Genomic DNA, 13,207 nt, shown 5'->3' with positions numbered 1-13,207 from the left:
GAGGAGCAGGATCCCCAGCAGCACAGAGGATGTCAGTAGAGGAGGAGATCACAGCTGAGAGTTACAGGGAGGAGGAGCAGGATCCCAGCAGCACAGAGGATGTCAGGAGAGGAGATCACAGCTGAGTGTTACATGGAGGAGGAGCAGGAACCCCAGCAGCACAGAGGATGTCAGGAGAGGAGGAGATCACAGCTGAGAGTTACATGGAGGAGGAGCAGGATCTCCAGCAGCACAGAGGATGTCAGGAGAGGAGGAGATCAAAGCTGAGAGTTACATGGAGGAGGAGCAGGATCCCCAGCAGCACAGAGGATGTCAGGAGAGGAGGAGATCACAGCTGAGAGTTACATGGAGGAGGAGCAGGATCCCCAGCAGCACAGAGGATGTCAGGAGAGGAGATCACAGCTGAGAGTTACATGGAGGAGGAGCAGGATCCCAGCAGCACAGAGGATGTCAGGAGAGGAGATCACAGCTGAGAGTTACATGGAGGAGGAGCAGGATCCCCAGCAGCACAGAGTATGTCAGGAGAGGAGGAGATCACAGCTGAGAGTTACATGGAGGAGGAGCAGGATCTCCAGCAGCACAGAGGATGTCAGGAGAGGAGGAGATCAAAGCTGAGAGTTACATGGAGGAGGAGCAGGATCCCCAGCAGCACAGAGGATGTCAGGAGAGGAGGAGATCACAGCTGAGAGTTACATGGAGGAGGAGCAGGATCCCCAGCAGCACAGAGGATGTCAGGAGAGAGTAGATCACAGCTGAGAGTTACATGGAGGAGGAGCAGGATCCCAGCAGCACAGAGGATGTCAGGAGAGTTTATTCAGTACTTATTGCGGGGGCTGCAGGTTGCCCCTTTGGGCGCCTGTGGCCTGGACTCTGATGCAGGAAATGGCTTCTGTCTCTCCCTGTGTGACATTCTGTGACGCGGGCCGTGCGGATGTGAGAACGCCATTGTGGTCGGCGTGGTTAACCATTCGACTGCTGGGAGAAGCCGTGTAGTTGGTACAGATGCAGAGGTTCCCGGGTGATGCCGGGCTGTGAGGTCTGCGCCATTCCTGCTCCTCCGCCATGTCTCATCATGTGACGCTGGGGCTGACTTCCTCGCCACCTTCCTGATCTCTGCTTGCTGTCAGTGAATTTCTGCTTGCCCTCAGCGTCCGTCACAATGTATCCAATATCTACAATCTGAGACTTAGCCTGCTCCCTGCACTGACACATTGCAGCAGACCTTCAGCAAAGGGCAGTATCACTCCCTCATCCCCTTACAAATCTGCACAAATCAAAACACCAAACTCCAGGATCCGGGAGATGAAGGGACAGTGCGTCCATAGGGCCCCGAGGAGACGGCTCTGAGGGCCCCTCTACTGTGCAGAATGTGTCCCCAGCCACGGGGTAATTCTAGGACACTGACCCCACCGATGGTCCCACGGTCACCTCCACAATGGGCGTCTCCTGGATCCAATCCACTGCTCTATTATCCTCATAGACCGAACCGCAGAGACCGAACAGCAGAGACCGAACAGAGGAGACCGAACAGCAGAGACCAAACAGAGGAGACCGAACAGCAGAGACCAAACAGAGGAGACCGAACAGCAGAGACCGAACAGAGGAGACCGAACAGCAGAGACCGAACAGAGGAGACCGAACAGCAGAGACCGAGCAGAGGAGACCGAACAGCAGAGACCAAACAGAGGAGACCGAACAGTGGAGACCGAACAGCGGAGACCGAACAGCAGAGACCAAACAGAGGAGACCAAACAGAGGAGACCGAACAGTGGAGACCGAACAGAGGAGACCGAACAGTGGAGACCGAACAGCAGAGACCGAACAGCAGAGACCGAACAGCAGAGACCGAACAGAGGAGACCGAACAGCAGAGACCGAACAGAGGAGACCGAACAGTGGAGACCGAACAGTGGAGACCGAACAGAGGAAACCGAACAGTGGAGACCGAATAGAGGAGACCAAACAGCAGAGACCGAACAGCGGAGACCGAACAGCAGAGACCGAACAGAGGAGACCGAACTGGAGAGACCGAACAGCAGAAACCAAACAGCAGAGACCGAACAGAGGAGACCAAACAGCGGAAACCAAACAGAGGAGACCGAACCGCAGAGACCAAACTGCAGAGTCCGAACCGCGGAGACCAAACCGCGGAGACTGCTTCTACATTGTATTATTCTCCAGTCACCTCTAGATAGGATTAGATACACAGCTCAGCAGACAATATCACACAGGAGAGGATTAGATACACGGCTCAGCAGTCAGTATCACACAGGAGAGGATTAGATACACGGCTCAGCAGTCAGTATCACACAGGAGAGGATTAGATACACAGCTCAGCAGTATAACACAGGATAGGATTAGGTACACGGCCCAGCAGTCAGTATCAAACAGCATAGGATTAGATACACAGCTCAGCAGTATAACACAGGATAGGATTAGATACACGGCTCAGCAGTCAGTATCACACAGGAGAGGATTAGATACACGGCTCAGCAGTCAGTATCACACAGGAGAGGATTAGATACACTGCTCAGCAGTCAGTATCACACAGGAGAGGATTAGGTACACGGCTCTGCAGTCAGTATCACACAGGATAGGATTAGATACACGGCTCAGGAGTCAGTATCACACAGGATAGGATTAGATACATGGTTCAGCAGTCAGTATCACACAGGAGAGGATTAGATACACAGCTCAGCAGTCAGTATCACATAGGATTAGATACACAGCTCCGCAGTCAGTATCACACAGGATAGGATTAGATACATGGCTCAGCAGTCAGTATCACACAGGATAGGATTAGATACACAGCTCCGCAGTCAGTATCACACAGGATAGGATTAGATACACGGCTCAGCAGTCAGTATCACACAGGATAGGATTAGATACATGGCTCAGCAGTCAGTATCACACAGGATAGGATTAGATACACAGCTCCGCAGTCAGTATCACACAGGATAGGATTAGATACACGGCTCAGCAGACAGTATCACACAGGAGAGGATAAGATACACGGCTCAGCAGTCAGTACCACACAGGAGAGGATTAGATACACGGCTCAGCAGTCAGTATCACACAAGAGAGGATTAGATACACGGCTCAGCAGACAGTATCACACAGGATAGGATTAGATACATGGCTCAGCAGTCAGTATCACACAGGATAGGATTAGATACACGGCTCATCAGTCAGTATCACACAGGATAGGATTAGATACACGGCTCAGCGGTCAGTATCACACAGGAGAGGATTAGATACACGGCTCATCAGTCAGTATCACACAGGAGAGGATTAGATACACGGCTCAGCAGTCATTATCATATAGGAGAGGATTAGATACATGGCTCAGCAGTCAGTACCACACGGGAGAGGATTGGATACATGGCTGAGCAAACAGTATCACACGGGAGAGGATTAGATGCACGGCTCAGCAGTCAGTACCACACAGGAGAGGATTAGATACATGGCTCAGCAGTCAGTATCACACAGGATAGGATTAGATACACGGCTCAGCAGTCAGTATCACACAGGATAGGATTAGATACACGGCTCAGCGGTCAGTATCACACAGGATAGGATTAGATACACAGCTCAGCGGTCAGTATCACACAGGATAGGATTAGATACACGGCTCAGCAGCCAGTATCACACAGGATAGGATTAGATACACAGCTCAGCAGTCAGTATCACACAGGATAGGATTAGATACACAGCTCAGCAGTCAGTATCACACAGGATAGGATTAGATACACGGCTCAGCGGTCATTATCACACAGGATAGGATTAGATACACGGCTCACCAGTCAGTATCACACAGGAGAGGATTAGATACACGGCTCAGCAGTCAGTAACACACAGGATAGGATTAGATACAGATACACGGCTCAGCAGTCAGTATCACACAGGAGAGGATTAGATACACAGCTCAGCAGTAAGTATCACACAGGATAGGATTAGATACACGGCTCAGCAGTCAGTATCACACAGGATAGGATTAGATACACGGCTCAGCAGTCAGTATCACACAGGATAGGATTAGATACATGGCTCAGCAGTCAGTATCACACAGGATAGGATTAGATACATGGCTCAGCAGTGAGTATCACACAGGATAGGATTAGATACACGGCTCAGCAGTCAGTATCACACAGGATAGGATTAGATACACGGCTCAGCGGTCAGTATCACACAGGATAGGATTAGATACACGGCTCACCAGTCAGTATCACACAGGAGAGGATTAGATACACGGCTCAGCAGTCAGTATCACACAGGATAGGATTAGATACCCGGCTCAGCAGTCAGTAACACACAGGATAGGATTAGATACAGATACACGGCTCAGCAGTCAGTATCACACAGGAGAGGATTAGATACACAGCTCAGCAGTCAGTATCACACAGGATAGGATTAGATACACGGCTCAGCAGTCAGTATCACACAGGATAGGATTAGATACACAGCTCAGCAGTCAGTATCACACAGGATAGGATTAGATACATGGCTCAGCAGTCAGTATCACACAGGATAGGATTAGATACATGGCTCAGCAGTCAGTATCACACAGGATAGGATTAGATACACGGCTCAGCAGTCAGTATCACACAGGATAGGATTAGATACATGGCTCAGCAGTCAGTATCACACAGGATAGGATTAGATACACGGCTCAGCAGTCAGTATCACACAGGATAGGATTAGATACACGGCTCAGCAGTCAGTATCACACAGGATATGATTAGATACACGGCTCAGCAGTCAGTATCACACAGGAGAGGATTAGATACACAGCTCAGCAGTCAGTATCACACAGGATAGGATTAGATACACGGCTCAGCAGTCAGTATCACACAGGATAGGATTAGATACACGGCTCAGCAGTCAGTATCACACAGGATAGGATTAGATACACAGCTCAGCAGACAGTATCACACAGGAGAGGATTAGATACACGGCTCAGCAGTCAGTATCACACAGGATAGGATTAGATACACAGCTCAGCAGTCAGTATCACACAGGATAGGATTAGATACACGGCTCAGCAGTCAGTATCACACAGGATAGGATTAGATACATGGCTCAGCAGTCAGTATCACACAGGATAGGATTAGATACACGGCTCAGCAGTCAGTATCACACAGGATAGGATTAGATACACGGCTCAGCGGTCAGTATCACACAGGATAGGATTAGATACACAGCTCAGCGGTCAGTATCACACAGGATAGGATTAGATACACGGCTCAGCAGCCAGTATCACACAGGATAGGATTAGATACACAGCTCAGCAGTCAGTATCACACAGGATAGGATTAGATACACAGCTCAGCAGTCAGTATCACACAGGATAGGATTAGATACACGGCTCAGCGGTCATTATCACACAGGATAGGATTAGATACACGGCTCACCAGTCAGTATCACACAGGAGAGGATTAGATACACGGCTCAGCAGTCAGTGACACACAGGATAGGATTAGATACAGATACACGGCTCAGCAGTCAGTATCACACAGGAGAGGATTAGATACACAGCTCAGCAGTCAGTATCACACAGGATAGGATTAGATACACGGCTCAGCAGTCAGTATCACACAGGACAGGATTAGATACATGGCTCAGCAGTCAGTATCACACAGGATAGGATTATATACACGGCTCAGCAGTCAGTATCACACAGGATAGGATTAGATACACGGCTCAGCAGTCAGTATCACACAGGATAGGATTAGATACACGGCTCAGCGGTCAGTATCACACAGGATAGGATTAGATACACGGCTCACCAGTCAGTATCACACAGGAGAGGATTAGATACACGGCTCAGCAGTCAGTATCACACAGGATAGGATTAGATACCCGGCTCAGCAGTCAGTAACACACAGGATAGGATTAGATACAGATACACGGCTCAGCAGTCAGTATCACACAGGAGAGGATTAGATACACAGCTCAGCAGTCAGTATCACACAGGATAGGATTAGATACACGGCTCAGCAGTCAGTATCACACAGGATAGGATTAGATACATGGCTCAGCAGTCAGTATCACACAGGATAGGATTAGATACACTGCTCAGCAGTCAGTATCACACAGGATAGGATTAGATACACGGCTCAGCAGTCAGTATCACACAGGATAGGATTAGATACACGGCTCAGCAGTCAGTATCACACAGGAGAGGATTAGATACACAGCTCAGCAGTCAGTATCACACAGGATAGGATTAGATACATGGCTCAGCAGTCAGTATCACACAGGATAGGATTAGATACATGGCTCAGCAGTCAGTATCACACAGGATAGGATTAGATACATGGCTCAGCAGTCAGTATCACACAGGATAGGATTAGATACACGGCTCAGCAGTCAGTATCACACAGGATAGGATTAGATACATGGCTCAGCAGTCAGTATCACACAGGATAGGATTAGATACACGGCTCAGCAGTCAGTATCACACAGGATAGGATTAGATACATGGCTCAGCAGTCAGTATCACACAGGATAGGATTAGATACACGGCTCAGCAGTCAGTATCACAGGATAGGATTAGATACCCGGCTCAGCAGTCAGTAACACACAGGATAGGATTAGATACAGATACACGGCTCAGCAGTCAATATCACACAGGAGAGGATTAGATACACGGATCAGCAGTCAGTATCACACAGGATAGGATTAGATACACAGCTCAGCAGTCAGTATCACGCAGGATAGGATTAGATACACGGCTCAGCAGTCAGTATCACACAGGATAGGATTAGATACATGGCTCAGCAGTCAGTATCACCCAGGATAGGAATAGATACACGGCTCAGCAGTATCACACAGGATAGGATTAGATACACGGCTCAGCAGTCATTATCACACAGGAGAGGATTAGATACACGGCTCAGCAGTCAGTATCACACAGGATAGGATTAGATACACGGCTCAGCAGTCAGTATCACACAGGATAGGATTAGATACACGGCTCAGCAGTCAGTATCACACAGTATAGGATTAGATACACGTCTCAGCAGTCAGTATCACACAGGATAGGATTAGATACACGGCTCAGCAGTCAGTATCACACAGGATAGGATTAGATACACGGCTCAGCAGTCAGTATCACAGGATAGGATTAGATACACGGCTCAGCAGTCAGTATCACACAGGATAGGATTAGATACACGGCTCAGCAGTCAGTATCACACAGTATAGGATTAGATACACGGCTCAGCAGTCAGTATCACACAGGATAGGATTAGATACACGGCTCAGCAGTCAGTATCACACAGGATAGGATTAGATACACGGCTCAGCAGTCAGTATCACACAGGATAGGATTAGATACACGGCTCAGCAGTCAGTATCACACAGGATAGGATTAGATACACGGCTCAGCAGTCAGTATCACACAGGATAGGATTAGATACACGGCTCAGCAGTCAGTATCACACAGGATAGGATTAGATACACGGCTCAGCAGTCAGTATCACACAGTATAGGATTAGATACACGGCTCAGCAGTCAGTATCACACAGGATAGGATTAGATACACGGCTCAGCAGTCAGTATCACACAGTATAGGATTAGATACACGGCTCAGCAGTCAGTATCACACAGGATAGGATTAGATACACGGCTCAGCAGTCAGTATCACACAGGATAGGATTAGATACACGGCTCAGCAGTCAGTATCACACAGTATAGGATTAGATACACGGCTCAGCAGTCAGTATCACACAGGATAGGATTAGATACACGGCTCAGCAGTCAGTATCACACAGGATAGGATTAGATACACGGCTCAGCAGTCAGTATCACACAGGATAGGATTAGATACATGGCTCAGCAGTCAGTATCACACAGGATAGGATTAGATACACAGCTCAGCAGACAGTATCACACAGGAGAGGATTAGATACACGGCTCAGCAGTCAGTACCACACAGGAGAGGATTAGATACACGGCTCAGCAGTCAGTATCACACAGGATAGGATTAGATACACAGCTCAGCAGTCAGTATCACACAGGATAGGATTAGATACACGGCTCAGCAGTCAGTATCACACAGGATAGGATTAGATACACAGCTCAGCAGACAGTATCACACAGGAGAGGATTAGATACACGGCTCAGCAGTCAGTATCACACAGGATAGGATTAGATACACAGCTCAGCAGTCAGTATCACACAGGATAGGATTAGATACACGGCTCAGCAGTCAGTATCACACAGGATAGGATTAGATACACGGCTCAGCAGTCAGTATCACACAGGATAGGATTAGATACACGGCTCAGCAGTCAGTATCACACAGGATAGGATTAGATACACGGCTCAGCAGTCAGTATCACACAGGATAGGATTAGATACACAGCTCAGCAGACAGTATCACACAGGAGAGGATTAGATACACGGCTCAGCACTCAGTATCACACAGGATAGGATTAGATACACAGCTCAGCAGTCAGTATCACACAGGATAGGATTAGATACACGGCTCAGCAGTCAGTATCACACAGTATAGGATTAGATACACGTCTCAGCAGTCAGTATCACACAGGATAGGATTAGAAACACGGCTCAGCAGTCAGTATCACACAGGATAGGATTAGATACACGGCTCAGCAGTCAGTATCACACAGGATAGGATTAGATACACGGCTCAGCAGTCAGTATCACACAGGATAGGATTAGATACACGGCTCAGCAGTCAGTATCACACAGGATAGGATTAGATACACGGCTCAGCAGTCAGTATCACACAGGATAGGATTAGATACACAGCTCAGCAGACAGTATCACACAGGAGAGGATTAGATACACGGCTCAGCAGTCAGTACCACACAGGAGAGGATTAGATACACGGCTCAGCAGTCAGTATCACAGGATAGGATTAGATACCCGGCTCAGCAGTCAGTAACACACAGGATAGGATTAGATACAGATACACGGCTCAGCAGTCAATATCACACAGGAGAGGATTAGATACACGGATCAGCAGTCAGTATCACACAGGATAGGATTAGATACACGGCTCAGCAGTCAGTATCACACAGGATAGGATTAGATACACGGCTCAGCAGTCAGTATCACACAGGATAGGATTAGATACACGGCTCAGCAGTCAGTATCACACAGGATAGGATTAGATACACGGCTCAGCAGTCAGTATCACACAGGATAGGATTAGATACACGGCTCAGCAGTCAGTATCACACAGGATAGGATTAGATACACGGCTCAGCAGTCAGTATCACACAGGATAGGATTAGATACACGGCTCAGCAGTCAGTATCACACAGGATAGGATTAGATACACGGCTCAGCAGTCAGTATCACACAGGATAGGATTAGATACACGGCTCAGCAGTCAGTATCACACAGTATAGGATTAGATACACGGCTCAGCAGTCAGTATCACACAGGATAGGATTAGATACACGGCTCAGCAGTCAGTATCACACAGGATAGGATTAGATACACGGCTCAGCAGTCAGTATCACACAGTATAGGATTAGATACACGGCTCAGCAGTCAGTATCACACAGGATAGGATTAGATACACGGCTCAGCAGTCAGTATCACACAGGATAGGATTAGATACACGGCTCAGCAGTCAGTATCACACAGGATAGGATTAGATACACGGCTCAGCAGTCAGTATCACACAGGATAGGATTAGATACACAGCTCAGCAGACAGTATCACACAGGAGAGGATTAGATACACGGCTCAGCAGTCAGTACCACACAGGAGAGGATTAGATACACGGCTCAGCAGTCAGTATCACACAGGATAGGATTAGATACACAGCTCAGCAGTCAGTATCACACAGGATAGGATTAGATACACGGCTCAGCAGTCAGTATCACACAGGATAGGATTAGATACACAGCTCAGCAGTCAGTATCACACAGGATAGGATTAGATACACAGCTCAGCAGACAGTATCACACAGGAGAGGATTAGATACACGGCTCAGCAGTCAGTATCACACAGGATAGGATTAGATACACAGCTCAGCAGTCAGTATCACACAGGATAGGATTAGATACACGGCTCAGCAGTCAGTATCACACAGGATAGGATTAGATACACGGCTCAGCAGTCAGTATCACACAGGATAGGATTAGATACACGGCTCAGCAGTCAGTATCACACAGGATAGGATTAGATACACGGCTCAGCAGTCAGTATCACACAGGATAGGATTAGATACACAGCTCAGCAGACAGTATCACACAGGAGAGGATTAGATACACGGCTCAGCACTCAGTATCACACAGGATAGGATTAGATACACAGCTCAGCAGTCAGTATCACACAGGATAGGATTAGATACACGGCTCAGCAGTCAGTATCACACAGTATAGGATTAGATACACGTCTCAGCAGTCAGTATCACACAGGATAGGATTAGAAACACGGCTCAGCAGTCAGTATCACACAGGATAGGATTAGATACACGGCTCAGCAGTCAGTATCACACAGGATAGGATTAGATACACGGCTCAGCAGTCAGTATCACACAGGATAGGATTAGATACACAGCTCAGCAGACAGTATCACACAGGAGAGGATTAGATACACGGCTCAGCAGTCAGTACCACACAGGAGAGGATTAGATACACGGCTCAGCAGTCAGTATCACACAGGATAGGATTAGATACACAGCTCAGCAGTCAGTATCACACAGGATAGGATTAGATACACGGCTCAGCAGTCAGTATCACACAGGATAGGATTAGATACACAGCTCAGCAGTCAGTATAACACAGGATAGGATTAGATACACAGCTCAGCAGACAATATCACACAGGAGAGGATTAGATACACGGCTCAGCAGTCAGTATCACACAGGATAGGATTAGATACACGGCTCAGCAGTCAGTATCACAGGATAGGATTAGATACACGGCTCAGCAGTCAGTATCACACAGGATAGGATTAGATACACGGCTCAGCAGTCAGTATCACACAGGATAGGATTAGATACACGGCTCAGCAGTCAGTATCACACAGGATAGGATTAGATACACGGCTCAGCAGTCAGTATCACACAGGATAGGATTAGATACACAGCTCAGCAGTCAGTATCACACAGGATAGGATTAGATACACGGCTCAGCAGTCAGTATCACACAGGATAGGATTAGATACACGGCTCAGCAGTCAGTATCACACAGGATAGGATTAGATACACGGCTCAGCAGACAGTATCACACAGGAGAGGATTAGATACACGGCTCAGCAGTCAGTATCACACAGGATAGGATTAGATACACGGCTCAGCAGTCAGTATCACACAGGATAGGATTAGATACACGGCTCAGCAGTCAGTATCACACAGGATAGGATTAGATACACGGCTCAGCAGTCAGTATCACACAGGATAGGATTAGATACACGGCTCAGCAGTCAGTATCACACAGGATAGGATTAGATACACGGCTCAGCAGTCAGTATCACACAGGATAGGATTAGATACACGGCTCAGCAGTCAGTATCACACAGGATAGGATTAGATACACGGCTCAGCAGTCAGTATCACACAGGATAGGATTAGATACACGGCTCAGCAGTCAGTATCACACAGGATAGGATTAGATACACGGCTCAGCAGTCAGTATCACACAGGATAGGATTAGATACACGGCTCAGCAGTCAGTATCACACAGGATAGGATTAGATACACGGCTCAGCAGTCAGTATCACACAGGATAGGATTAGATACACGGCTCAGCAGTCAGTATCACACAGTATAGGATTAGATACACGGCTCAGCAGTCAGTATCACAAAGGATAGGATTAGATACACGGCTCAGCAGTCAGTATCACACAGGATAGGATTAGATACACGGCTCAGCAGTCAGTATCACACAGGATAGGATTAGATACACAGCTCAGCAGTCAGTATCACACAGGATAGGATTAGATACACGGCTCAGCAGACAGTATCACACAGGAGAGGATTAGATACACGGCTCAGCAGTCAGTACCACACAGGAGAGGATTAGATACACAGCTCAGCAGTCAGTATCACACAGGATAGGATTAGATACACAGCTCAGCAATCAGTATCACACAGGATAGGATTAGATACACGGCTCAGCAGTCAGTATCACACAGGATAGGATTAGATACACAGCTCAGCAGTCAGTATCACACAGGATAGGATTAGATACACAGCTCAGCAGACAGTATCACACAGGAGAGGATTAGATACACGGCTCAGCAGTCAGTATCACACAGGAGAGGATTAGATACACAGCTCATCAGACACTATCACACAGGAGAGGATTAGATACACGGCTCAGCAGTCAGTATCACACAGGAGAGGATTAGATACACAGCTCATCAGACAGTATCACACAGGAGAGGATTAGATACACGGCTCAGCAGTCAGTATCACACAGGATAGGATTAGATACACAGCTCAGCAGTCAGTATCACACAGGATAGGATTAGATACACGGCTCAGCAGTCAGTATCACACAGGATAGGATTAGATACACAGCTCAGCAGTCAGTATCACACAGGATAGGATTAGATACACAGCTCAGCAGACAGTATCACACAGGAGAGGATTAGATACACGGCTCAGCAGTCAGTATCACACAGGAGAGGATTAGATACACAGCTCATCAGACAGTATCACACAGGAGAGGATTAGATACACGGCTCAGCAGTCAGTATCACACAGGATAGGATTAGATACACAGCTCAGCAGTCAGTATCACACAGGATAGGATTAGATACACGGCTCAGCAGTCAGTATCACACAGGATAGGATTAGATACACAGCTCAGCAGTCAGTATCACACAGGATAGGATTAGATACACAGCTCAGCAGTCAGTATCACACAGGAGAGGATTAGATACATGGCTCAGCAGTCAGTATCACACAGGAGAGGCTTAGATACACAGCTCATCAGACAGTATCACACAGGAGAGGATTATATACACAGCTAAGCAGTCAGTATCACACAGGATAGGATTAGATACACAGCTCAGCAGACAGTATCACACAGGAGAGGATTAGATACATGGCTCAGCAGTCAGTATCACATAGGATAGGATTAGATACATGGCTCAGCAGTCAGTATCACACAGGATAGGATTAGATACACGGCTCAGCAGACAGTATCACACAGGAGAGGATTAGATACATGGCTCAGCAGTCAGTATCACACAGGATTAGATCCCTAATTTAC

This window comes from Ranitomeya imitator, chromosome 2 (assembly GCF_032444005.1).
Source record: "Ranitomeya imitator isolate aRanImi1 chromosome 2, aRanImi1.pri, whole genome shotgun sequence".
In the NCBI taxonomy this organism is placed as follows: domain Eukaryota; kingdom Metazoa; phylum Chordata; class Amphibia; order Anura; family Dendrobatidae; genus Ranitomeya; species Ranitomeya imitator.
Note: the sequence above shows the minus strand (reverse complement) of the source record.